Genomic DNA, 25,545 nt, shown 5'->3' with positions numbered 1-25,545 from the left:
TTATGTGATTAACCCTTAGCTTAGACAAAATGTAAGGAGACCCGACCATCCGTGTGTTTCATAGCTTACTCACGAGACACAGGTGTGCTATACTTTCATCATCAATTTAACTATACAAGTGCAGTTGAAATTAAAATGTCAATTGCACTGGGCAAGGCATGTGGTAAAATGTTACCCGTCAGCGTTTCCGAGCTATGACTATACATGCATAGGATGTATTCTGAGTAAATATAATACTATGCTACTTAAGCACATTAATTCATGTGACATGAGAATAAAGTAGTAATAAAATCACTAGTCTTTTACATATATGAAAGTATATAGATGCCATATTTCAAAGAAATATTGGTCGTGACTCTAATGAGATAGGTAGACGCTCCTTTAATGTCCATTACCATGCCTTAGGTGTATACTTTCTCTCTCTCTCTCTCTCTCTCTGTAAGTGTGTGTGTGTGTGTGTGTGTGTGTGTGTGTGTGTGTGTGTGTGTGTGTGTGTGTCAGACACGCGAGTCGAAATTCACGAACTCTGAACCCCAGACGCTTTGGCGTTGACAGTGCTGACTGTATCACCAAAATCTGACCGGGTCTGTACATCCCCTCCATGACCACAGTACCTCTCCCCTTCTGCCTGGATTCTACTCCTCTCTCTTTCTGCCTGAATTCTCTCTCTCTGCAAATCTTCTGCCAACTTCTCTCTTGCAAACTGCCTCTCCCTTTCCTCTGCTGCCAACTTCTCTCTCGCAAACTGCCTCTCCTTTTCCTCTGCTGCCAATTTCTCTCTTGCAAACTGCCTCTCTCTCTCTCTCTCTTTCCTTCAGCTCCATCTTCTTCAATTGGAGTTGGAGTTGTCCATCAGTTACAGGACCCAGTGGAATAAATGGGGTAGAGTGGTACACATGAGAGTTGTACACAGGACGAGTTGCCGGAATAATGGGGGGTACATCAAAGTGCACTGATGAACCCCTATCTCCCGTCTCCCACATGGATGTCAGCATAACTGGACTGCGGCATTGTACTCGCAGAAGGAGTAGGGGCAACTGATACACTACTGGTGAGTTGACCAGGTGGCATAAATGGACGAAGAGTGTCATGTCTTTTACCCCCAAGACTCTCGAGACTACTGGTTCAACTCGGCTGATCTGGGAGGACCTCAGTCAACTGACCCACTTGGAGAGTGGACTGCCAATTGGTTGGAGTTGCAGAGCGTTGCACCATTTCACTGAGAAAATTTACACAAGCCTCCCTTGTCAAGCCCGATAAATCTCCCCTATACAGTGAGCACATCATCCTCAGCTCATCAACAGACCGCTGTTCAAGCTGCAACAAGTCTGGCTGCATGGCCAGAAACTGCCGAACATCCTGCTCAGTCAAGAGGTGAAGTGGGTATTGTGGAACCTCCACCACAGTAAAAGTCCAATCCAACTTTCACACAACCCAAGTGGTGTAATGGGTACAAAATAACCTTTTTAACCCTTATGGTTGCTGCAAAAACTGAAATATCTTTACGAGGTCGCCACTGTCACGAATGCTGTCCTGTAAGAGAGAAGACCCTGGCCTACACCTCCTTAATGCAAGGGCTGACCATCTCACACCAAACCTCCAAAAGACAACACTGTGAACAGACACTACCGCGAGGTAGATCTGTTGGGTCCAAGTTCTCTGGGACTATGATGCATGGGGCGGGATTCCGATGTGACTCCGATAATTACAACAAGTCCAAGATGGAGACAGAACTCCATCCCAAAAGATATTTCAGATTCTATTGCAGCACCAACAACAACTCTACCAATCCATCTTTATCCCTTCACCAAGTTGCAATGCCCTGTTGGAAATTATGCCCAAATAATGTAGTACTCGGTTCAGCAACCAGCTGACACTGGATGTAGGCCTATTGCTGACCCCAGCTGCTGGAAATAACCTATAGCCAACTTGATCAGACCAGCAAAACACAAGGTTGACAGGGCGTAGGGACTATTACGAGGATAACCACCCTGTAATGTATACGTCTACCCGAGGCCAACACCCCCTCCTCCTTGTAGTATGCCACCCCGTCATACACTAAAATACAGCTGAGCAATGCAATTACTGTGGTCCAGGCCCGTAGCCATGGGGGGGCTATTGGGGGGCTTAGCCTCCCCAAAAAAACTCGTGTAATCGTATGATTTGCCTACACACAAACCGGGAAAATATACGAAAATTCAAGCCAGATATACTACTTATTGATGACACATGATTCTATACAGCTACATGTTTCCCCTTACACCGCAGGCTTGTTTTGCTTTGACTTGCGGCTCCCGCGGGCATATTCGCGCTCCGACAGACTCCCTAAAAATATTTGCCAAAAATCAGTTATTAGTCCTAGAATATTAAAATCACATATACTTATGGCACATACATTCAACTTTCTCCTTTGGTGTTTGTTGAGCCTCCGTCGAGTACCGTAGGACTTGTGGAGACCTCTGAAGTTGGGTAACGAAGTCTCCACTTTACACTTCTCGACAACTCGTAATATGATTACCACAGCCTGATATTATCACTAGAAACACTAATCTATGATTCTCAAATAGTTTGGAATCCATACTCCCCAAAAGAAACACTGTGAAAGCAATGAAAATTACGAGGGTGTATGACCATCCCACTTCCGATCGTTCGCCACTAGTGTTGTCTATTATTCATAAAAACACTCACAGTTTATATTTCTGTTACTATATAACACTTCTATATATCTACAGTCTTTATCCATAAGTTTCTTTCAGTAATAGTAGTTTATTGTCACTGTAGGGATTCAATTTCTTTCAGTAAAATACGTAGCATTCACTTTCTCGTCCTGTATACTAGCACTGAGAGTGAATGTCACTTTCACCTTCACTCTGATAACCCATAGTATTCATACATGCTAGAGTGAAACTTTCACTTTCATTACTTCTAGTATATATACTCGTATTCTTATAATACCACTCATTTACATTTCTATTTACGTTCTCTACTTTACATTATTTACATTTCTATTTTATTTACACTGTGTTATGCACTGTCACTTGAAGTAACTTATAAAACTATTTTCCACTGTTCACTTATATTTACATTCATTGCTTTCTTCCTGTTTACACATTATTTACAATTCCACTTGCACTGTTTTACTCAATAAAAAGATCATTGTCACTCTCTATCAATTGTCAGCCCTTTACCTCTTTCCACATGAGGTTTAGTAGGGGATAAAGGTCACGGGACCCTTTGCATGGGGCTATAAAGCGGCGGGAGCAAATCAGACATACTCCCACTTTCAAAGACGACAGTGAACTGATAGTGGTGGCCTCCTGCCGCCTGGCTAGGATAGGTGCAATACTACCAACTTCAGCCCTATGAGACCTGCTAATATCTAACAATGAAATGATTGACAGGAAACCAAGACAATACATAATACATTAGGTACTTCCAGGTGAATGTAAATACCGGGGGAGGCAGTGGCTCAATCGGTAGGGAGTTGGCCTGCAGTCCTAACGGACCCGGGTTCAAATCCCGCTGGGGCAGGGAACAGTTTAAGGATTTGAATTTCATAAAAGCAGACTTTACTGATCTACCAAAAGACCCGCTGACATGTCGTAAAAATACCCCCGCTAATACCAATACACCAGTCCTGTATGGGACAGCCCTAGCATATACTCAATATGGATGGTGGGTGTTAGTGCCGAAGTGGTGACATGGAGATGTGTGCGGTACGTAGGAGGACTACTGGGCCTTGAAAGCCTGCTGTGAAGCCTATGCCCAGAGTCGGTCACATAAAAAAAAAAAAATCACTTAGGCTTCTCCCTTCCCTCCTTATATGTATATTTATTACAAAAATAGATTATACGGCATATTTCAAGGGGAAATAAACAGCGAAAATTAGCGAACGAGTGCACGTGAGGTGTTGTCAGGTGATAATTAGCCATTTCCAGGTGTATGGCACTATCACTTACCTTATTTCTTTTTTATATATATTATTTGGTATAAGAATAGGGCATAGGGCTTATTTCAATGGATGAAATCAGTGGAAAATTCAAGAAAAGATTTACTTAGCGTAGAATACAGTGTGGTGGCCTGCAGTAATTAGGTAGTTCCAGGTGAATGTAAATATCACTTAGGCTTCTCCCTTCCTTTCTTCTATATATTTTTATTACGAAAATAGATTATATGGCATATTTCAAGGGGAAACAAACAGCGAAAATTAGCGAACGAGTGCACGTGAGGTGTTGTCAGGTGATAATTAGCCAATTCTAGGTGTATGGCACTCTTCCTTACCTTATTTCTTTCTTGTACATATTATTTGGTATAAGAATAGGGCATAGGGTTTTTTTCAATGGATGAAATCAGTGAAACATTCCAGGGAAGATTTACTTAGTGTAGCACGGCCGGGCAGGCGAGAGGATAGGGTAATGGAGGGGAGGTAGGGAGGGGAGTCAAGAATGGGGAGAAATGGCTAAATTGTCAACAATGGATGGGAGTACAGATGAGATTAGGAGTGCTGACTAGTGTTGGACATTGGCAGTACTGATAGATGATACAAGCCACCACTTGAAAGCCCGGGCGAATTCAAAATAACACAGAATCACAAAAGTGTCGCCCCGCGGTATGATTCCTTGCTCCCAAGCGTCACGAAAGTGACGCCCCGCGGTTAAGGGGTTAATGACGGTTATCATATGGTCATGATGTAATTCATTACATGCAAAATAGCTGGTACAGGTTATATGTGTTAGACTGGAATTTAGTTGAACTCGGTTGTGGTTGAATGAACTGTACCAGTGCAGCAGCGGTTTGCAGGTTTATATGGCACGTGCCGCAAGGAAGACGGCGCGCAACACCGATTCTAATTCAAACTTTTACTGGTGAAAACACCGTGAAACCTATCTGGCAGTATGGGCCCTGGCACACTAGATAGTAGGTGCAATGTTGAGCATCACTCAGCCGACAGTGCAGAACAGCACATTGTGGGACAAGTGATAGGTAAGCACGTCTTCTCATAACCTCGTTACCAATATCTGTGCAAGTTTGCAAACTGCAAATACTACTGGAGTTATAAATAGCTTTGAAAAAGGTACAGGTTGAAGCTTATGAAAGTTGAAAAAGTTATGAAGCTTCACGTGTAAAGAATATGGTTCATTTTGATACCAAAAAACTGGTTTCAGCTGGTTTTAGTGCTTGTACTAGTATAGTACAGCATATATTTAGTTCATTACACGTTCATACAATACAATCTAGAAGAAATATACGTGCAAAGAACAGTATAAAAAAATACAGCCCCCCCCTACGATGGAGATGGCCCCCACAAATTTCAAGTCCTGACTATGGGCCTGCTGTGATCACAACTCTGGGCAACTGAAACATGGAAACAGCAGCTAAGTTGGATCAAACCAGCCGAGCTAATCTCAACTGGAGGACCAACGAGAGACACACCCTAATTGAAATCACACTGTCTCAAACCCCTTCACTACACTCACACTAATTAATTGCCCGCTGATCCATTGTAAATGATAATGTAAATGATAGCGTAATGCAACCGATGTAAATAATGCAAACCTAATTAAATACATTCACACAGGATCATAAAACAAGGTGGATGTAGGAAGATAGGTCAAATAAATAAACCAAAATAGTCAAAACACAAAAGTCATGATTTATAAATGCAAAACAAACAAATATATAATGGAATAATAATAAACGATTAATCTGGAAAACGAACTTTATTAGCAACTGTACCCAACATAGCCAAACCCTATTAAAAGCATACTACAACAGATAATACGGTAATAAATGATATTACAATATTTTATAGTATAATATAACCTCCACTCTCCATGCCAGCTTAGCGAGAAATCAAGACCTTCTCTCCCTGTGGCCGGCAGGAGACTGACCCTCTATCGCTTATCTTTTTTGTTATTTTTTTCTATTTTTTTTTCCCTATCGACCATTGAGGCCGGAGCCTCTGGTCATTAAGGGAAATATATATATATATATATATATATATATATATATATATATATATATATATATATATATATATATGTATATATATTGACACATACATACATATATATACGAACATATATCTATATACATACATACAGACATACACACATCCATGCATATGAACATACACACTTTCATGCACACGTACATATATATATAATAATTTTTATTTTATTATTTTTTTATAGTTTTATTTTTATTATTTTTATTTATTTTTTATATTTTTAACCTTATAACACTTATAATCAAAAATACCTAATCTAAATACCCTAAAACTAACCACCTAGCAGACAAATCGCTAACCTATACTAAATCCTAAGAGACAAATAACTAGACCTAACTAATGTTACAAAAGCCTCGACCAGGAGAACACCATCGACTGCAGATATGTAATGCCTTTCTACATTACATACCTGCACTCATCACCTGGTGACTGTCAGTCGAGGCACAGCCTAATATAGGGGACATCAATATATGAAAGGGAACCAGACGAGTCAGGAACATTTCCATATACGTTAGCTGTCGTCCCTAATTAGAATAACTTAAGCAAGATAGTATAATGTATTTACATAATTTGTACAAAAAGTGAAAAACCTCGCCCAGCAGATCACCATCGACTGTAAGTGCCTAATACCTTCCTATATTGCACACTTGCACTCATCAGCTGGTGACTGTCAGGCGAGGAACTTGGCTTAATGTAGGGGACATCTATATTAGAAATAGATCGGTGGGAGGAGGAACTATTTAAAATGTGTCAACTGTCAACCCTAATTAATATTACAATATATACATATTTACCGTTGATAAAAACCATAACCACGCAGTAAAAAAGTCACATCACTCTGATCAGTCCGGTCTCTCTCAAGAAAGCCACCAATTTATCAGTCATAACAATGTCCCCATCACCCAGGATGGTGGAAAGGGTGAAGGGAACATCTACTGCGCCGCAGTAATTTATAAGTGAAGCACGTTCACGAATAAATCGCCGACAGCGCAGGATGATATAACTGATAGATAACACCGCATTACAGATGTCACAGTGCGGTGGGAAGCGTCTTTCCATGTAAGGTTTCATGTGAGTTAAAATGGTGGCACTGAGCCGTAACCGTGCCAACATTTTTTCTTCTAGGTGACTGGGACGGTTGGCAGTGTCCCAGTCGCCCAGGTACGGCTTACAAGTTGGAATATTTAGTCTGGTCCACTGACCTTGCCACAGAAGATTTATTGATTTCTTTCCAAGAGATAGACTCGACCGTAGATCACGAGGAACGTCCTAAGTCTCCTCGAGCTCTACAGCCGACTTTGCAAGTAAGTCAGCCTGCTCATTGCCGTAGATACGACAATGACCAGGCACCCTGATCAGCGTGAATGACTTGTTGCATGAATGCAACTTATTAACGATGCGGCCCTGGATCTCGTGAGAGTCCGTAGTGCAAGATGCAATTGCCTGCAGGGCTGATTTTGAATCTGAAAATATGACAAATGAGTCGTGCCTAGAACTGAGAGCATAGTCTATGGCTTTGTCAATAGCAAAAAGTTCTGAAGTAAACACAGATGTATGAGTCAGCAACCGAAACCTGAGGGCACATTCAGTCGACCACACACTTGCACCCACACAATTCACTCGACTTGGAGCCATCGGTGTACAATTGATGGGACCCCAAGTGACGAACAATGATGTTACGAAACAAGTGGTGGACCTCCGCCTCCGGCGCCTTGGCCTTTGGTGCTGGGAGCCATGTAACATCCACTGTAATGCCGGGTGGCTCCCAAGGCACTATATTTTTAAGCACCAACTTGTCACAGTCACTGGGGTCCATACCAAGCTCCTGAGTCAGTAAGTGGAGGTGAGCGGCAAGTGGCCGACGCACCCCCCGCAGAAGGTGGTGGTATTGACGCAGGGGGGTACAGGCCACATTGCCGATATTACATTTCCTAAATGTTCTTATGCCGTAGGACAAGGCCAGGTGGTCACGGCGAATACGGAGGGGAGGCACATTCTCCTCCACTTCCATACGAGCCAAACGGGTACACCGGACAGCTCCAAGACACATTCACAAACATTTATTCTGTGGCACATCCAATCCTTTCAGCATGGCATCGGATGCCAAGCCATACACCTGTGCGCCAAAGTCTAGCTTCGATCGAATAAGGGACTTATACACCATTAATAAAGATTTTCTGTCGGCACCCCAGGTAGTACCCACTAGGTACTTGAGGACATTTAACGGTTTATCACAACGAGCAAGCAAAGTATTAACGTGAAGTTTAAAATTCATTCTACAATCAAAATTTATTCCTAAAAATTTTACAGAATTTTGAAAAGGTACTGCCTGATTATCCAAAGTTAAGCACAAATTAGGTACGTTACGATTAGTGAAGACTATAGCGGCACACTTACATACGGAAAACTTAAATCCCCACTGCAAGGCCCATTGGTGGACGATGTCAAGAGCTGCTTGAATCCGCCCAGCTGAAAATTGTGCATTACGGGAAGAGTGCCAAATTGCACAATCGTCAGCATAGAGCGAGTATTTAAGATTCCTCGGGATGGGAGCTGATGACAGAATATCATTGATCATAATACTAAATAAAGTAGGACTAAGTACACTTCCCTGTGGCACCCCGTTTTCCTGGATAAATATATCCAATGTTACGTTACGGGGCAATTTGACAGAGAAAGTTCTGTCCCTTAAGAAATTTGAAATAAAAATAGGCAAATTTCCTCTTAAACCATAAGCATAGAGCTTCATTAGTATACCGTGTCGCCAGGTCATGTCATAGGCTTTATGGATGTCCAAGAACACCCCTATCATGAATTCTTTATTGGCAAATGCCTCTGCAATACAATGCTCCAAATTCATTAAATGATCTAGTGAACTTCTGTATTTACGGAAGCCACATTGTTGATCATTTAACAAATTCTTCGACTCTAAAACAAAAAGAAGCCTATTGTTAACCCCTTAACCGCGGGGCGTCACTTTTGTGACGCTTGGGAGCAAGGGATCATACCGCGGGGCGTTGCTTTTGTGATTCTGTATTATTTTGAATTCACCCAGGCTTCCAGGTGGGGGCTTGTATCATCCATCAGTACTGCCAATGTCCAACACTAGTCAGTACTCCTAATTTCATCTGTACTCCCATCCATTGTTGACAATTTAGCCATTTCTCCCCGTTCTTGACTCCCCTCCCTACCCCCCCTCCATTACCCTATCCTCTCACCTGCCCGGCCGTGCTACGCTAAGTAAATCTTCCCTGGAATTTTTCACTGATTTCATCCATTGAAATGAGCCCTATGCCCTATTCTTATACCAAATAATATATACAAGAAAGAAATAAGGTAAGTGAGAGTGCCATACACCTGGAATTGGCTAATTATCACCTGACAACACCTCACGTGCACTCGTTCGCTAATTTTCGCTGTTTTTTTCCCCTTGAAATATGCCGTATAATCTATTTTCCTAATAGATATACATATAAGGAGGGAAGGGAGAAGCCTAAGTGATATATACATTCACCTGGAACTACCTAATTTATAATGTATTGTCTAGATTTCCTGCTAATCATTTCAGTGAAATACATAGCTGTTTCAAGAGCTACGTTGGTAGTACTGAATATCCCCTAAGTAGGCCTCCACCCGGCCCTCCCCTATCAGTTCTCTCTCATCTTCCGAAGAGGAGGTACGTCTGTTCCTCTTGCTGACTTCAGGGCCTTTTTCACCCCCATGCAAAGGGCCCTGTGACCTTTACCCCCTACTAAACCTCGTGTGGAAAGAGGTAAAGGGCTGACAATTGATAAAAGAGTGACTACGATCTTTCTATTGAGTAAAACAGTGCAAGTGGAATTGTAAACAATGTGTAAATAATGTGTAAACAGCAAGTGAAAGTAATGAATGTAAATATACGTGAACAATGGAAAATAGTTTTATAAGTTACTTCAAGTGACAGTGCATAACACAGTGTAAATAAAATAGAAATGTAAATAACGTAAATAAAATAGAGAACGTAAATAGAAATGTAAATGAGTAGTAGTTTAAGAGAACGAGTATATACCCTTGGAGTAATGAAAGTGAAAGTTTCACTCTAGCATGTCTGAATACTGTGAGTTATGAGAGTGAAGATGAAAGTGACATTCACTCTCAATGCTAGTATACAGGACGAGAAAGTGAATGCCATGTATTTTACTGAAAGAAATTGAATCCCTACAGTGACAATAAACTAATACTACTGAAGGAAACTTATGGATAAAGACTGTAGATACATATAAGTGTTATATAATAATAGAAATATAAAGTGTGAGGGGTTTTATGAATAATAAATGACAGAGTATCAAGAGCGAACTAGCGCAAGTGCGGCGGTCAGACGCGCTCATAATTTTCATTGCTTTCACAATGGTTTTTTTTTGGAGTATGAATCCCAAACTACTTGAAAATCATAGAGTAGTGTTTATAGTGTTAATATCTGGCTGTGGTAATCATATTACGGGTTGTCGGGAAGTGTAAAGTGGAGACTTCGTTACCCAACTTCAGAGGTCTCCACAAGTCCTACGTTAACTGACGAAGGCTCAATAAACATTCCAGGAGAAAGCTGAAGGTATGTGCCATAAGCATATGTAATTTTAATATTCTAGGACTAATAACTGATTTTTGGCAAATATTTTTTGAGAGTCTGCCGGAGCCCGAATAACCCCGCGACACACGCAAAACATCGGTAAACATGCCCGCGGTGTAGGGGTTAACCATACGTTCCATGACCTTACATAGACAAGAAGTCAACACAATAGGACGAAATGAAGTGGGATTCATGAGACGACCAGCCTCTTTGGGTATCGGTATGACGTGCGCAAAGTGCCATGAGTTTGGGAACATTTGAGACGCCCAAATCTCATTATACAATGCTAACATCTTAATCAGGTTGTCCTGATTAAGATGCTGGATCATACCATACGTGATGGTGTCTGGTCCAGGGCTGGTGTTTTTAGAGGATTTAAGAGCAAGGAGCAGTTCATCTAGCATAAACTCTTGGTTGTACGGGGAGTCTACGTCTTCTGTGGCAAAGTCTAATATCTGTAGCTCAGCCATGTGTTTATGATGTTGAAAACGCGGGTCATAATTGGCTGAGCTACTTACATGAGAAAAACTCCTGGCGAGGATGTTAACAATGTCCACGGGCTCGTCATAGGTGGTGTTATTCACCTGCAAGGTGGTCACAGGGAAGTATGGGCGTTTATTATTTAATAAACTTATAGTGGACCAGACTTTATGTAATGGTGTTGTACGAGTCACTGTGGACACAAAGGACCGCCAGGAGTCACGTTTAGCCCTTCTTATTCTCCTCAGCCCGTGCCTGTTTGTATGCAATAAAGTTTTCCTCAGTGGGCTGACTATCAAAAATCCTGTATCTCCTATTGCGTTTTCTTAATGCTTGTCGGCAATCCGGGGTCCACCAATGTGCTCTATGCTTCGCCTGAACTGTAGAAGTCTTGGGAATAGCAGCCTCAGCTGCGTGTAATATGGAAGTAGTTATATTTTCGACCTTAACATCTATGGTCTCCCCAGATATATCTAAATTGGCGATCCTTGAGAAGGATCCCCAATCTGCTTTCTTATAGTTAAATTTTGGAGGTGGAGGGTCCGAAATGATGTCGCGTGTATAAGAAAGACAGATGGGTAAATGATCACTTCCCAAGGAATCGTCATAAGGGTCCCACGAGAGATCTTGGTGTATACCAGGGGAGGCCAAAGATAAGTCAATGGCCGAAAAGTTACCAGTACGATCATCTACACGAGTCCTCTACCATCGTTCAGAAGACAGAGGTTGGACAGTAGTATTAGGTCGGCTACTTGCTCCCCACGACCATCAATCCTCAAGCTACCCCATTGATAGTGATGGGCGTTAAAATCGCCCAACACTAACTTATTTCCAGGCAGATTTTCTAATAGTGAATTTAAAGCATCACTATCAATGGGGCCATGTGGAGGACAGTACAGAGAGCAAATAGACTGATACATGTTATTAAATTTTACTCTGCACGCGACAGCTTCCAGAGTAGAATTTAGAATCACTTCCATTTGTGGGTGTGATTTGTGTGTGTAAATGGCAACTCCGTGACCTTCATATCTTCTGTACGAGTGGTAGTGTTTGAACTGTGGAGGATCAGGATGATCCTCCAGGCGCGTCTCCTGTAAACAAATAACGTCTGGCCTGTGTATAGAAAGCAAGATTGCTATATCTTGTAACTTATTCCCAATACCTCTACAATTCCACTGTAATACAGTGAAAGCGACGGTTTAAGATTTACGAGGGTGGCCAGTGCTCTTAGTTTTTTTATGCCGCCCGCCACCAGGCGAGTGGCTACCGGGGGACCTTTCCCGGTGCTTACTCGTGGAGATCTCCATATTCTCATCAATAACAAGGCTCGCAGAATCCACCGAGGAAGAGCTATTCTTTCTCTCCCTCACTGGACCAGGAGCGGGAAGGACATGAGGACGTGACTGTTTGGTGAGGGTGGTCAAGTTAATTTTATCTTACTTGTCAGGCTTCTGTTTTGGCTGCACTGACTGCAAAGGAGCAGCAGCAGCCTGAGAGTATGAAGTGGCAACAGGGATGTCTGTCAGAGAGTTGGAACATACAGGAGGCTTAGGCTGAGAGGTAGGGCGTGGGGCATGAGGAGCGAATGTAAGGTCAGTCTGTGTCTCCACAGTGCACATCACAGGACGGGACACAACCGCCGATGCATAGGAGATATTATGTTTGAGAGTTGTATGCAACTCCTTCACCTTCTTCCTAGCATCGTAAAAGGATATGCCCTCAGTTGCCTTCACTGTGCAGACCTCTTTCTCCTCCTTCCACTTGGGACAAACCCGAGAGGAAGTGGGGTGAGCACCCTGGCAGTGAAAGCAACATTCATTCTCTGATGTACAGTGGTCAGCAGAATGACCTACAGCCGCGCACTTGCCACATACTAGGTTAGAAGACCGACAAGCCTTTTCATGGTGTCCATATATCTGACATTTTGCACAACGAAGGGGGTTCGGGATGTATGGTCTGACATTGAAAATTTCGTATCCAACTTTCACATTGGCTGGAAGAGATACTTTTCCAAAAGTCAAAACAACTGTTGCGGTCTTCGTCCTTATACCTTCCGAAAATCTTGTAATAAATCTGGCCTCTATTACATCTTGCTGAGCAAGTTCCTGAACGATTTTTTCCTCTTCCATAAGCACCAGATCCCTGCAGGTGATAACACCCTTGCAGGAATTCATGGAGTGGGGGATCATCGTCTGGACATCGTCACTGTGGAACTTCCTCAGTTTCAGCAAGTCCTTTACCTGGGCAGAATTGATAGTCTTTACCAAGAGATCTCCACTTGCAAGTTTTTTAACTTGTTCCACCTCACCTGCACACCCATCAGTCACCTTCTTGATGATGAAGGGATTGAGGCTGGACAGGGGAGTAGAACCAACCGCGTGAATGAGGACGAATGAGGCATTATGTACACTGATGTCAAGTGCTCGGGTCCGGGGCCGTTCAGTCGGGGGACAGTCCGTCCATTGGTCAGTCGGGAGTCGGTCAGAACTATCTTCCCCCCTGAAGGGAGGGGAGGCAGTAGGGGTGTCCGTCATAGTACCACTCCCCCCTAGAGGGGGAAGTGGGAAGAAGACGAGAAAACAAACAAGGGACAAACAACCCGGGGGAAAACACCTAAATCTGAGGTTGCCCTCTCAAACCACTCCAGGGAGGCCCGACCGTGTTGCTTCACGCCCCAGAGCGATCAGTGGGGGGGATCTTCCGTGGGCAATAAGCAAAGGTAAACTCAGAATAACGGTACAGACACCTACTGTACCTAGCTAGAGGGAGAGGAGGAAAATGAGTACTAGCTAATCCTAATTTTATTTAAAAAACGCCCTAGTGACGACAAAACAAAACTAATGCCGGTGAGGCAACCCTGCAGCTAGAGAAGAGTTCAGCACACATCCACCCTCTTCACAACCATCCATCAAAGTCCTCTCTATCGCCGGCCACTGGTCGCTTTCATCCCTCCGATGGATGGAGAGAGTCCAGTTGTTGTTTTTTTTTATCCTCAGGCAAATAACTAATGCTAAACTGATTAACCTACTTCTATATTATAAACCCCCACCCATTATATAACCAACTGTGACAATGTGACAGAATTACACAGTGATATAAAAGATTAATAGTAATAATAGAGATTAATACTTACAAATCCTAGCCACCTCAACCGAGCAGACAAGTGCTGAACTGCAGCGCTCACAACCAACAAAATTCCGCTCAGGTCCAGAGTTCGAGATGACTCACAGTAGTAATTCAGGGAGTAATACTTCGAGGAAAATAATTAACTTAAAATAAATCACAGGATCACGCCGAAACAAGGACGAATCATTATGTGACTATCTATCTATATATGAATATATATATATATATATATATATATATATATATATATATATACATATATATATATATATATATATATATATATATATATCTATCTATCTATATATATATATATATATATATATATATATATATATATATATATATATATAATATAGGGTGGTGCAAAAGTAGGTTGACATTACAGACGCCTGCCAAAAAATCAACACCAACCTGGACCTGTGCATTACTGTGTGTCAGAGTGTGGCTGACAGACTCCAGGAATGTGTCGATGGTGAGGGCGGACACTTTGAACACTTACGAGATTAAAAGTACGTCTTTTGTGTTGGAATAAATGGTAAATGTCAACCTACTTTTGGACAACCCTGTGTACATATATATATATATATATATATATACATATATATAACTCATCTCATCTCATCAGCCGTTTGAGTGTCCAGTGCAGGACCGGCCTATCCCGACCGAAATGGGGACGATACAGCCAATGTATCTCTACCAAATGGCTTAGGCTGTCTAGTAGAGATTGTATGTAGGGTGAGAAGTGCTTGTAAGTGTATTTGTAGTGTTGGAGTGGCTTTGGATGTGTGTGTAGTCTGTGAACCAAGTGTAATCGGCCCTCGCGAGCCGACTGGGTGCAAGCATTATTTATGGTATGCGACACTGGTTCAACTACAGCACCCCTTGTGTCCGCCAATGCAGTACATGGCTTGAAAAATGCTCCCAAAGTTTATTACCCTGGCTGGGAGCGAACCCTCATTCTTCAGTGTACGAACACACACACTTTGCCACTGTACCACAGAGGCTCATATATATATATATATATATATATATATATATATATATATATATATATATACATCAGGGGTGCTGTGGTTGAACCAGTGTCGCATACTATAAAGTATGCTTGCACCCAGTTGGCTTGCGTGGGCCGATTACACTTGGTTCACAGACTACACATACATCCAAAGCCTCTCCAACACTACAATACACTTACAAGCACTTCTCACCCTACATACAATCTCTGCCAGACAGCCTAAGCCACTTGGTAGAGATACATTGGCTGTATCATCCCCGCTTCGGTTGGGATAGGTCGGTCCTGAGGTGGACACTCAAACAGCAGATGGGATGAGATGAGATGATATATATATATATATATATATATATATTACGAGGTGCTACCTAAAAGTTCCAGTAATTTGAATACTGGAGGAAAATAAGTTGCCTTACCTCCTAGTTCTCACTGTTGCCTGTGAAGTAGTCCCCTTGGGCATGTATACAGTGGTCCCAGCGTTTTTTCCACGAGTCCATGCATTCCCGGAAGGCTTCAGGAATATGGTCTTGAGCATCTGCGATTCTGTTTGGATCTCCTCAATCGAGTCAAATCGATACCCTTTCAGTCATAATTTCAGTTTGGGAAACAGGAAAAAGTTGGAAGGGGTAAAGTCAGGTGAATAGGGTGGGTAGGGAATCCTTACCATGTCAGTGGAAGCCAGAAACTGCCAGACAACAATTGATGTGTGGGGGAGGGGGTTGTCATGATGCAGAACCCAGTCCTTGTTCTTCCACCGTTCTGATAGTTTGTAGCAGATGTTCTCCCTCAGACGCTGCAAAGCTTCACAGTAAAACTTTCCACTGACAAATTGACTAGGTGGGACGAATTCCTTGTGAACAATGCCTTGGATATCAAAGAAAATGATGAACATCGACTTGACATTGCTGCCAACTTGAAGCATGTTTTTCAGCCTCGGTGAATTGGGAGACTTCCATTGAGATGACTGCTTCTTTGTCTCTGGGTCAAAATCATAAACCCATGATTCATCACCACTTATGACCTTGGAGATGAAGGTGGCATCATCTCTGACCTGATTCTTGAGCTCCCTGCAAACTGCAACATGATGTGCCTTCTGCTCATCATTCAGCAGTCTTGGCACAAATTTTGCAATGATGCGCCTCATGCCCAACACGTCCGACGAAATGCATTACACGCTTCTGTACGACAGTCCAACGGTATCACATACATCATGGATAGTTCGTCTGCGATCTGCAAGGATAGCCTGAGAAACATTCCTGACCTTTTCTGGTGTTGTTGCCATTGATGGTCGACCAGAATGGTCATTGTCTTCGACAGATGTTCGTCCTTGCTTGAACTGCTTGTACCAGAAAAATTTTTTGCTTTGGGACGTGGTATTGTCACCAAAGGCTTGCTGAAGCAACCAGTGAGTTTCTGCACCCGTCTTGTTGATCTTGAAGCAGAACTTGATGCAAGTTCTTTGTTCTGTAAGGTCTGCCATTGTAAACTGCCATCACGTTACAATAGTAAATATAGCTCAAGAACACTTCTGCTCACAGACATGGATGGGTCCACACTAACGGGCCTCCTTTCCCAACCTAGGGTAGGGTTTCGCACCCTAGGGTAGGGTGAGGAGTAGTAATGTACAGACAGCCCTAATTTGCCCAATACAATGGATCACGCTTCCATTTACTCATCATTAAAGCCCCCAGAATCCTGGCTCTATTGGATACGCCAAAAACATTCACCAAGTTGTGTAGCACACATAAATGTATCCGATAGAGTCAATCCAGATGCTGCAACATTAAAAGGGGTGCCAAATCCATGATCATGCACTCCTCACAACATTCATCCAGCCAGCTTGATCTCTTGTCAGTTCCCTAGCCTCACAGACTTCCAAACCTCTCTTCCTCACACACTAATCCACCATATCCCTCCACCTTCGCCTTGGCCTACTTTGCCTCCTCCCTCCTTCAGATTCGCTCAGATATACCTTTTCACTACTCTATTGTTATCCATACCATCTCAGTACACTCCCTTTAATTTTGATGTCCACAGATTTCCTCACTCCACATCTTTCACGAATCACATTATTTCGTATTCTATCCACTCTCTGTACTCCACATACATTCCTCAGCAATCCCATTTCCATTGCTCTTACTCCTGACTTTTCATTTTCATGCCACACCATCGTCTCACATCCAAGTGTTAAAATTGGCACTAACACTCCTTCATGTAAGCCTCGTGCAGGTGCAACACTCAAGCCTTTGTTTTTTATCAAGGCCTTCATTGCACCAGCTACTTTTCTTTCTTGTGTCACTCTACTTTCAGCTTCTTTTGCATATTTTCCTCTTTTCTATCACTGTACCCAGGTATTTGAACTCTCTTACCAATTTCAGTCTCACTCCATTCACTGTAACATAGCACAGGGAGTCACCGTCTTTCTCCATAACCATCACTTTACTCTTTTCTACATTTACTGTCAAGTCACGACGCTCACAGACATCAGTAAAACTCTGCACTAGCCTACTAAGTTCTTGACCGGTGTCGTATGCACGGAGTGACTTATGCTGAAAGTTACCGTTCCGCTCAGTGCTCATGCGCCGAGTGGCCGTTTAGCTTCCATTTTGAAAGTATCCGCATGTTATCTCAAATTTTGTGCCATTTTATCAGCAACATTGTATGAAATACATGTGTCAGGAGGATAGTTGGATGTCTTATCGACCTATAGGTAACTATAGGTCGATATATGGATATATATATAAATAAAGATATATATGTATGTTACAGGCAGATTGTGAAATGAGTCATTTCTTGAATTAAGATTAGTTTAGTTTAGGTTTATTTAGATTAGGTTGATCTAGGATAAGGTTAGGTTAAGGGTAGGTTAGGTTTGGTTAGGTTAGGTTAGAGAAGAGAACGGTAACTTCCAGCATAAAGTCACTCCGTGCATATGACATCGGTATTTGCAAGCAGTACCGCATCATCAGCATACAACAAATTTGAGATATTCCACCATTCACCATTCATTACCAACACCATCGCTTTCTCCATTACTCGAGTTTTTACTTCTCTCCTCACCCCATCCATATATATATATATATATATATATATATATATATATATATATATATATATATATATATATATATATATATATATATATATATATATATATATATATATATATATATATATATATTGAACAACCATTGGGACATCACACAACCTTGTCACACGCCTACACCGATCGTGAACCATTCACTTAGATGCCCATTAACCCTTACACATGCTTCACTACCATCATAAAAACTCTTGACGGCACCTAGCAGCTTACCATCTATACCGTACATGCGCAAAACTTTCCACAATCCTTCCCTGTCCACTTTGTCGTATGCGTTTTCCAGTTCCATGAATGCAATAAACACCTTAAGGTTCTTCTCACAAGCCTTCTCTGCTATCTGTCTCATTGCAAATAATTGATCCACACACCCTCTACCACTCCTAAAGCCACCCTGTTCATTACTCAATAGGACTTCTGATATCTCTCTTACTTTCTCTATAATAATTCTTCCACATACCTTCCTACTACATCAATAAATTTATTCCACGATAATTCTTGCATTCACTTCGCTCACCTTTATTTTTGTACAGGGGTACAATCACAGCCTTTTCCCACTCTGCTGGCACAGTTTCACTCATCCATGCCTTCTTACTTATCTCTAGCAAGCACTTCATTCCACTCGCTCCACTATACTTAATCGTATCCGTATACACCTTATCAACCCCAGCTTCCTTCCCATTTTTCAGCCGTTTCACAGCACTCTTCATCTGTGCAAGTGTTACGTCTCCTGGCAATGCATTCCTTCTCTGCATACCCCCCAAATCAATCATGTTTACTGCCGCTCTGCTCTCTCCATTCCCATTCATCAAGCTTTCAAAATATTCTTTCCATCTGGTCCTTACTTCATCCCCATGGGTTAATAATCTACTATCTACGTCCTCCATACCATCACATTTCTTTCTGCTTTCACTTCTACATTTTCGCACATCTTTCCAGAATAACTTCTTATTATCAGATTAGTTAGCATTCGTTTTTCTTCCTAGATCATCATTTACCTCCTTCTTTTTCCTCTTCACTAGCCTCTTTACGTGCTTCTTGCTCTCAGTATATTCAGTTGTTATTTCTACTGAACCCCTGTCCTGTAACCACTTTAGCCACTTCTTCCTCTTTTCCTCCACCTCTCTCTTAACCTCATCATCCCACTCTTGCCACACCACACAATGCTTTAGCATTCCTAACTAAGCAATCTCTGTATGCATTCCACAGGCTGTCCAGATCCATTTCATTCCAATTCACTGATTCTAACTCCTCCTCTACTTTGATCCTGTAATCATCTGCCATTTCTTTGATCCTCAGCTTCTCAACTTTCAGTCTTTCTCCCTGACAGCTCCTCTCTCTCCTGATCCATCTCACTCCTCTCAGCTTGATCTTGCATACCACAATCATAATATGACAGACCTCCACGCCGTCCTCTCACGGCCCTCGTATCAGCAACAGTTCCCATCATCGACCTCTCTACGAGGACGTAATCAATCAGGCTTCTTTCAACACGATCCTTGTTCCCTCTATAGCATGTATATTTATGTGCATCTTTATGTTTGAAATACGAGTTACAAATGCTTAACCTCCTCTCCTGACACATATCGTTTAGTCGCTTCCCATTTCATTTTCTCCTGATACTCTATTACAACCCATTATGTCATCCTCAGGACCGGTGCCTACTCATCCATTCATAGCCGTATTATGATCACTTCATAGCTCCTGGGCAACGTCATCCAGCTCATCCCAAAACCTGCCATCTTCCCAATTCCAACTCACATTACCCTCGCCCCCATCGTCCCCATCGTCGCCTTCGTTGGGGTGGGGAGGAGATGCTGGTGGGGGAGGTTGGGGAGGAGGAGTGCGGAGGGCTTCCCCACTCGCATTCCTCTTCCCTCGGTCTTTACCCTTCCCCTTTCCCTTACCCTTACAGCCTTGGGGAACATCAGGGGGCTGTGGGGAGGAACTCCGGGAATATTGGGGAGCATAAGACGTGCTGGGGAGTGGCTCCTCCTCACCTCCCCACTCCATCACCACACCACGTGATTCACCATGCACCCTCACTGCCCCAAGTGATATGCTCTGCTGCCTCTCACCACCACGTGAGAGCGATGACTCACTCCTGCCACTCTCACTTTCAGTGACCGCCGTTACACTTCAATTTCACTCCCCACTCCCTCCACACCATTTCCGCCCTCCCCAAATAAAACACCAGGCCCATACCTGATAGAACGATGTGCTGTGTGCTCGGGGTTGCGATCAGTGATGATCTCGTGGCTGTACCACGTGGCAGCACATCCCATGGCTCTGTCCTCATCCTCGTCCTCAGTTTCGGGCTCCACATCACGTAGGGGCTGCAGAGAGGTGATTGCACGATGTTTTGGTGCAGGCTGGCCCTCTCTAGTGGCACGATATGTGATGTAATGCCGCTTCCTCTAGGACGGGACCTCCTCATCACTGCTGCTACTTTCCTCCTCCTCTGGTTGGACATAATCCTTGTCTGCCACCTCGTCATCAAGGGGTGAATCACTGTTGCCTGTGAAGGCATCCAGAGCATCTTGAATTTGCTCCTCTGAGAGACCTCTGTGCGCCATGTCTGACCTGGGTCACTGCTAACAGGTGAGTGACCGAGCCAAGGGTGAGCACAGGTCGTGCGGGGTTGCTGAGTGTCCCTGCCTGGTGGCAGGTAGAGGAAGGTCTTCCGACCCTATGTACCCAAAATCAAGCATGAGATTTGAAAATTGCGCAAGTTATGAACCTTGCAATTGCACAACGTACCAGTACGTTGACGGGTCTAGCTGTGACAAAACATTGCGACGTACCCATACGTCGACGGGACGCCTCAGGTTAAAGACCGTTTGGCATCATAACAGTCACTAGATGCTGTCTCTCACTCGCTGATGGCATGATCAGTGTTGCCGTAGTCCACTGACGAGAAGGAGTAGCTTCGCTTGCTTCCAACATGAAACATATGAAACCCTTGCCGTTAACGTCAATCTCGTTGCCTCCCTCCAAGAAAGCATCACAGAGAACATTTCTTCCAAAATGGTAGAAAAAATTTACGTGGCTTATGTATGATGAAAACGAAATGTTCCATTTGCATGAAAAATCCAACTGCAGCTGGCAAAACAAATTTCGTAACTGGATCTCAAAATTTTAAAAAAGAAAACATAGTTTACCATGGCATGAGCAGGAAGCATTTTGAACTGCGTAATGCTGAATTAAATCACCAAGGTCAAGGAAACATAGTCAAGGCATTCCAACGTCAGCAAAAGAAGGAAGAAGATAAGGATTCTGAAGATTTGAAGATGAAAATTACCATGGCATACATGCTGGCAAAGGAAGAACTTCCATTCACTAAATTTCTACCCATTATATAACTACAGAAGAATAATGGTGTGCCCATCACAACCACTTACGCCAGATATGTGAAAGCTGCGGAACTTGTGCACACCATTGCATAGACAATGAAAGATTAAGTTCGTTGTTTGAAGCAATATATAACATGTTTTTCTTTTCTATACACTTTTTACTGCCATCCTCTTGATATGTATTTAATATCAGACAACCAGCATCAAAATTTTCCATTAATAATAGGGAAACAACAAAATGTTCACTTAAAGTTATATAATAAACTGTTCTGGCTACTTTCCTAGTAGGCCTATGTATCTCTAGTCACGGGACAACACCCTCTCCATCCTTTATGTTTGTGCTTTTTTTTTTTGTTTTTGTTTGCCACTGATTGTGGCTCAATGGCTCTTCTTGGTGTATCATCTTTCGTACTGAAATATATATTATGGTGGAATGTCTTTTGTTCTGTTATATATATATATATATATATATATATATATATATATATATATATATATATATACATTTTTTTTTTTGAAGATGAACTCTTCGTTTGTTTCAGTGAGTTCCCAGGAAAAGAACAGTACGTATATCATCATTTTGACTAAGGTAGCCACTGATTCTTCAGTGAAAGAATATGATGCTATAATTATTCATTATGTACATAAAGGGTAACCAGTCAACAGACTTCTTGGTTTTTTAGGGCTGGAACACGCTCATGCAGACGGTAAGTAATCTCTCTCTCTCATTATGGTCATAATAGTACCCTCATTGTGGTTACTGTCCCCCATATTATTGATTGATATTATACGTAAAATTGATATTGATAATAAATATTAATAAATTAATATATAATATATAATAAATACATTCATACATAAATCAATAAATAAATACTTGATAATAAATAATAATAAATAATATTGATAAAAAGTTGATGTGTTGATATTATATGTAAAATGCAGCTTGTTTTCTTTTTTTTTCTCAGGTATAACAGCTGCCATCAAGAATGCATTTTCTGAAATAGAAGACAATGAATTCCTCACGCGATTGGTAGGATCCTGTGCTTATGGAGCCAGTGTCAATTTTGGTGACATAGGTGGTGTGAAAGCCAAGTTAACTGAAGACTGTCCACGGTTGATTTCAATTTGGTGTCTACCACACCGCCTTGAGGTAGCTGTCATGGGCATGTTGAAGAAATGTAAGGAAGCAGACCAGTTATTAGATGTTTTGCACTTAATTTACAAGACCTATCATTACAGTGCAAAAAAACAGACGAGAGCTAAAGCTTCTTTCAACGGAATTAGGGGTTAATGTAAGGAATCCTTCTCGAGTTAGAGACACAAGGTGGACACCCCACATAAAGAAAACACTAGAGATTTCGCTCAGCAGCAGCATAAAAGCAACAAGAGATGCTGTACAGTACCAAGTGGTCCAGCAACACTGTGAACATCTCGCAGGCACAAGTAGTAATGCTGAACTCAAAGATAGGTCAAAGATGGTGTCAACCAGATTGACAAAATTTTCTTACTCTGGCAATTTTTCTCTTGGACCTTTTCCCTATAATATTCAAACCCAGCGAAACCCTCCAATCAAACAAAACAATTTTTCCCACTGCTATTTCTGCCATACAGAATACCCTCTGCAGATTGACAAATATGACCTACCAGCCAGTGAATGGTGGACACCTTCAAAAACTTCTTTCTAGGGTAGAGGAAGGTGGGGGCAATGATTTTTCATATCAAGGGGTAGCTATTCCTGGTGTCCCAAGTGGAACTGATTCCTTAAGCATGGGCAGTCTACCTACAACTACAGCAGAAGCCATTAAATCATCTGTCACTCTCACAGTCAATGGATTAAAGGGCAGAATGAGTGCACTCTTGGAACACCTGACAATGTAGTAGGACTGTCCAAAACAGTTGCCAGTTTCAATGTTTTCAATCATGATGCCTGGCCTGAGGATGACAATGCCTTGGTAAATTATGGAGAGGCAGAGATAAAAAACTTTACTCCACTGGTTCAGTCCATTACTGATCAAAAACAAATGTGAAGTTGAAGAAGTTCTAATTTAGTGGAACAATCTAAAAACACTTGTGACAAGAGATTTTCAAGATAAGAGCTACACTGACCTCTGGACAACCATGCTGGCAATACAATCCTACAAGGAGGATTTCAAAGATCTGCTGCACCTTGTGCATATTCTGCTGATACTGCAAATAAGTGCTGCTCAGTGTGAGCGAGTATTTTCAGCATAAAATCGTGTGAAGTCGGATGTGCGCAGCTCACTGGCAACAGAAACACTTGAGGACCACATTAGAATATCAGCAGATGGACCTGCCTAAAAGTCTTCGACCCTCAGAATAGTCCTGTCAAGTGGACAGCATCTTCATCTAGAACAAGGAAGCTTAAATACAAGGAGTGGCCAGATTAGCTGGATATTGAAGAAGAGCTGTAAAAACTACAAGTTTTCCTGTCAAAAAGGATGATAATTTCTCTTATGTTACAAATCTGAACTCTGCTGTCATATTTTAAGTACTTTCAAGTATGATAACCCTTTTTAGCTACATTATGTACTGTTATCGTAATTCAGTTAATGCAGAATTCATTTATGTATAAGCACCGTATAGAAATTCCGTATGTATGTTTATATACAAGCAAATCTATTATTTATTTTCAACCTGGGCTACAATAAATAACTTGCAAGCTGACTAATTGTTTCTTAATTTCCTGTGGCTAGTAAAAATTTTTCTTGGCTGGTAAGAATTTTTTAAGTACTCGCCAGTGGTTTATAAAATAAATTGTAGACTTTCAGGGCTATATATATATATATATATATATATATATATATATATATATATATATATATATATAATCATCATCTGGACCTCCTTTCCCACCTTAGGGCAGGGTGAGGAGAAGCAACGTCCAGACAGCCTAAGTCTGCCCAGTTCAATGGGCCACACACCCATTTATTCATCGTTCAAGTCCCCGGTATCCTGGCTCTATCTGGTATGCCAAAAACATTCACTATGTTCTGTCACTTCACATAAACGTATCCGATAGAGTCAATCCGGACGCTGCCACTTTAAAAGGGGGTGCCAAATCCCTGATCATGCACTTTTCCTCACAATATTCATCCAGCCAGATCGATCTCTTGTCAGTCCCATAGCCTCACCGACTTCCAAACCACTCTTCCTCACACACTTATCCACCATATCTGTCCACCTTCTCCTTGGCCTACCTCGCCTCTTCCCTCCTTCAAATTCGCTCAGATGTAAGTTTTTCACCACTCTATTGTTATCCGTTCGCTCCACATGATCATACCATCTTAGTACATTCTCTTCGATTTTGGTGTCCACAGACTTCCTCACTCCACATCTTTCACGAATCACATTATTTCGTATTCTATCCACTCTCTGTACTCCACATACATTGCTCAGCAGTCCCATCTCCACTGCTCTCACTCTTGACTTTTAATTTTCGTGCCACACCATTGTCTCACATCCGTATGGTAAAGTTGGCACTAACACTCCTTCATCTAAGCCTCGTGCAGGTGCAACACTCAAGCCTCTGTTTCTTATCAATGCCTTCATTGCACCAGCTACTTTCCTTCCTTGTCACCACTTTCCACTTCTTTTGCATATTTTCCTTTCTTTTCTATCATTGTAACCAGGTATTTGAACTTTATCACCAAATCCAATCTCTCTCCATTCACTGTAACATCACACTGGGTGTCACCTTTTCTCTCAATAACCAATACTTTGCTCTTTTCTACATTTACTGTTAAGGCACAACACTCACAGACATCAGCAACACTCTACACTAGTCTACCAAGTTCTTGTCCGGTATTTGCACGTAGTACTGCATCACATCAT

This window comes from Coenobita brevimanus, chromosome 46 (genome assembly GCF_032717465.1).
Source record: "Coenobita brevimanus isolate Jiangsu-jjx chromosome 46, ASM3271746v2, whole genome shotgun sequence".
Taxonomy (NCBI): domain Eukaryota; kingdom Metazoa; phylum Arthropoda; class Malacostraca; order Decapoda; family Coenobitidae; genus Coenobita; species Coenobita brevimanus.
Note: the sequence above shows the minus strand (reverse complement) of the source record.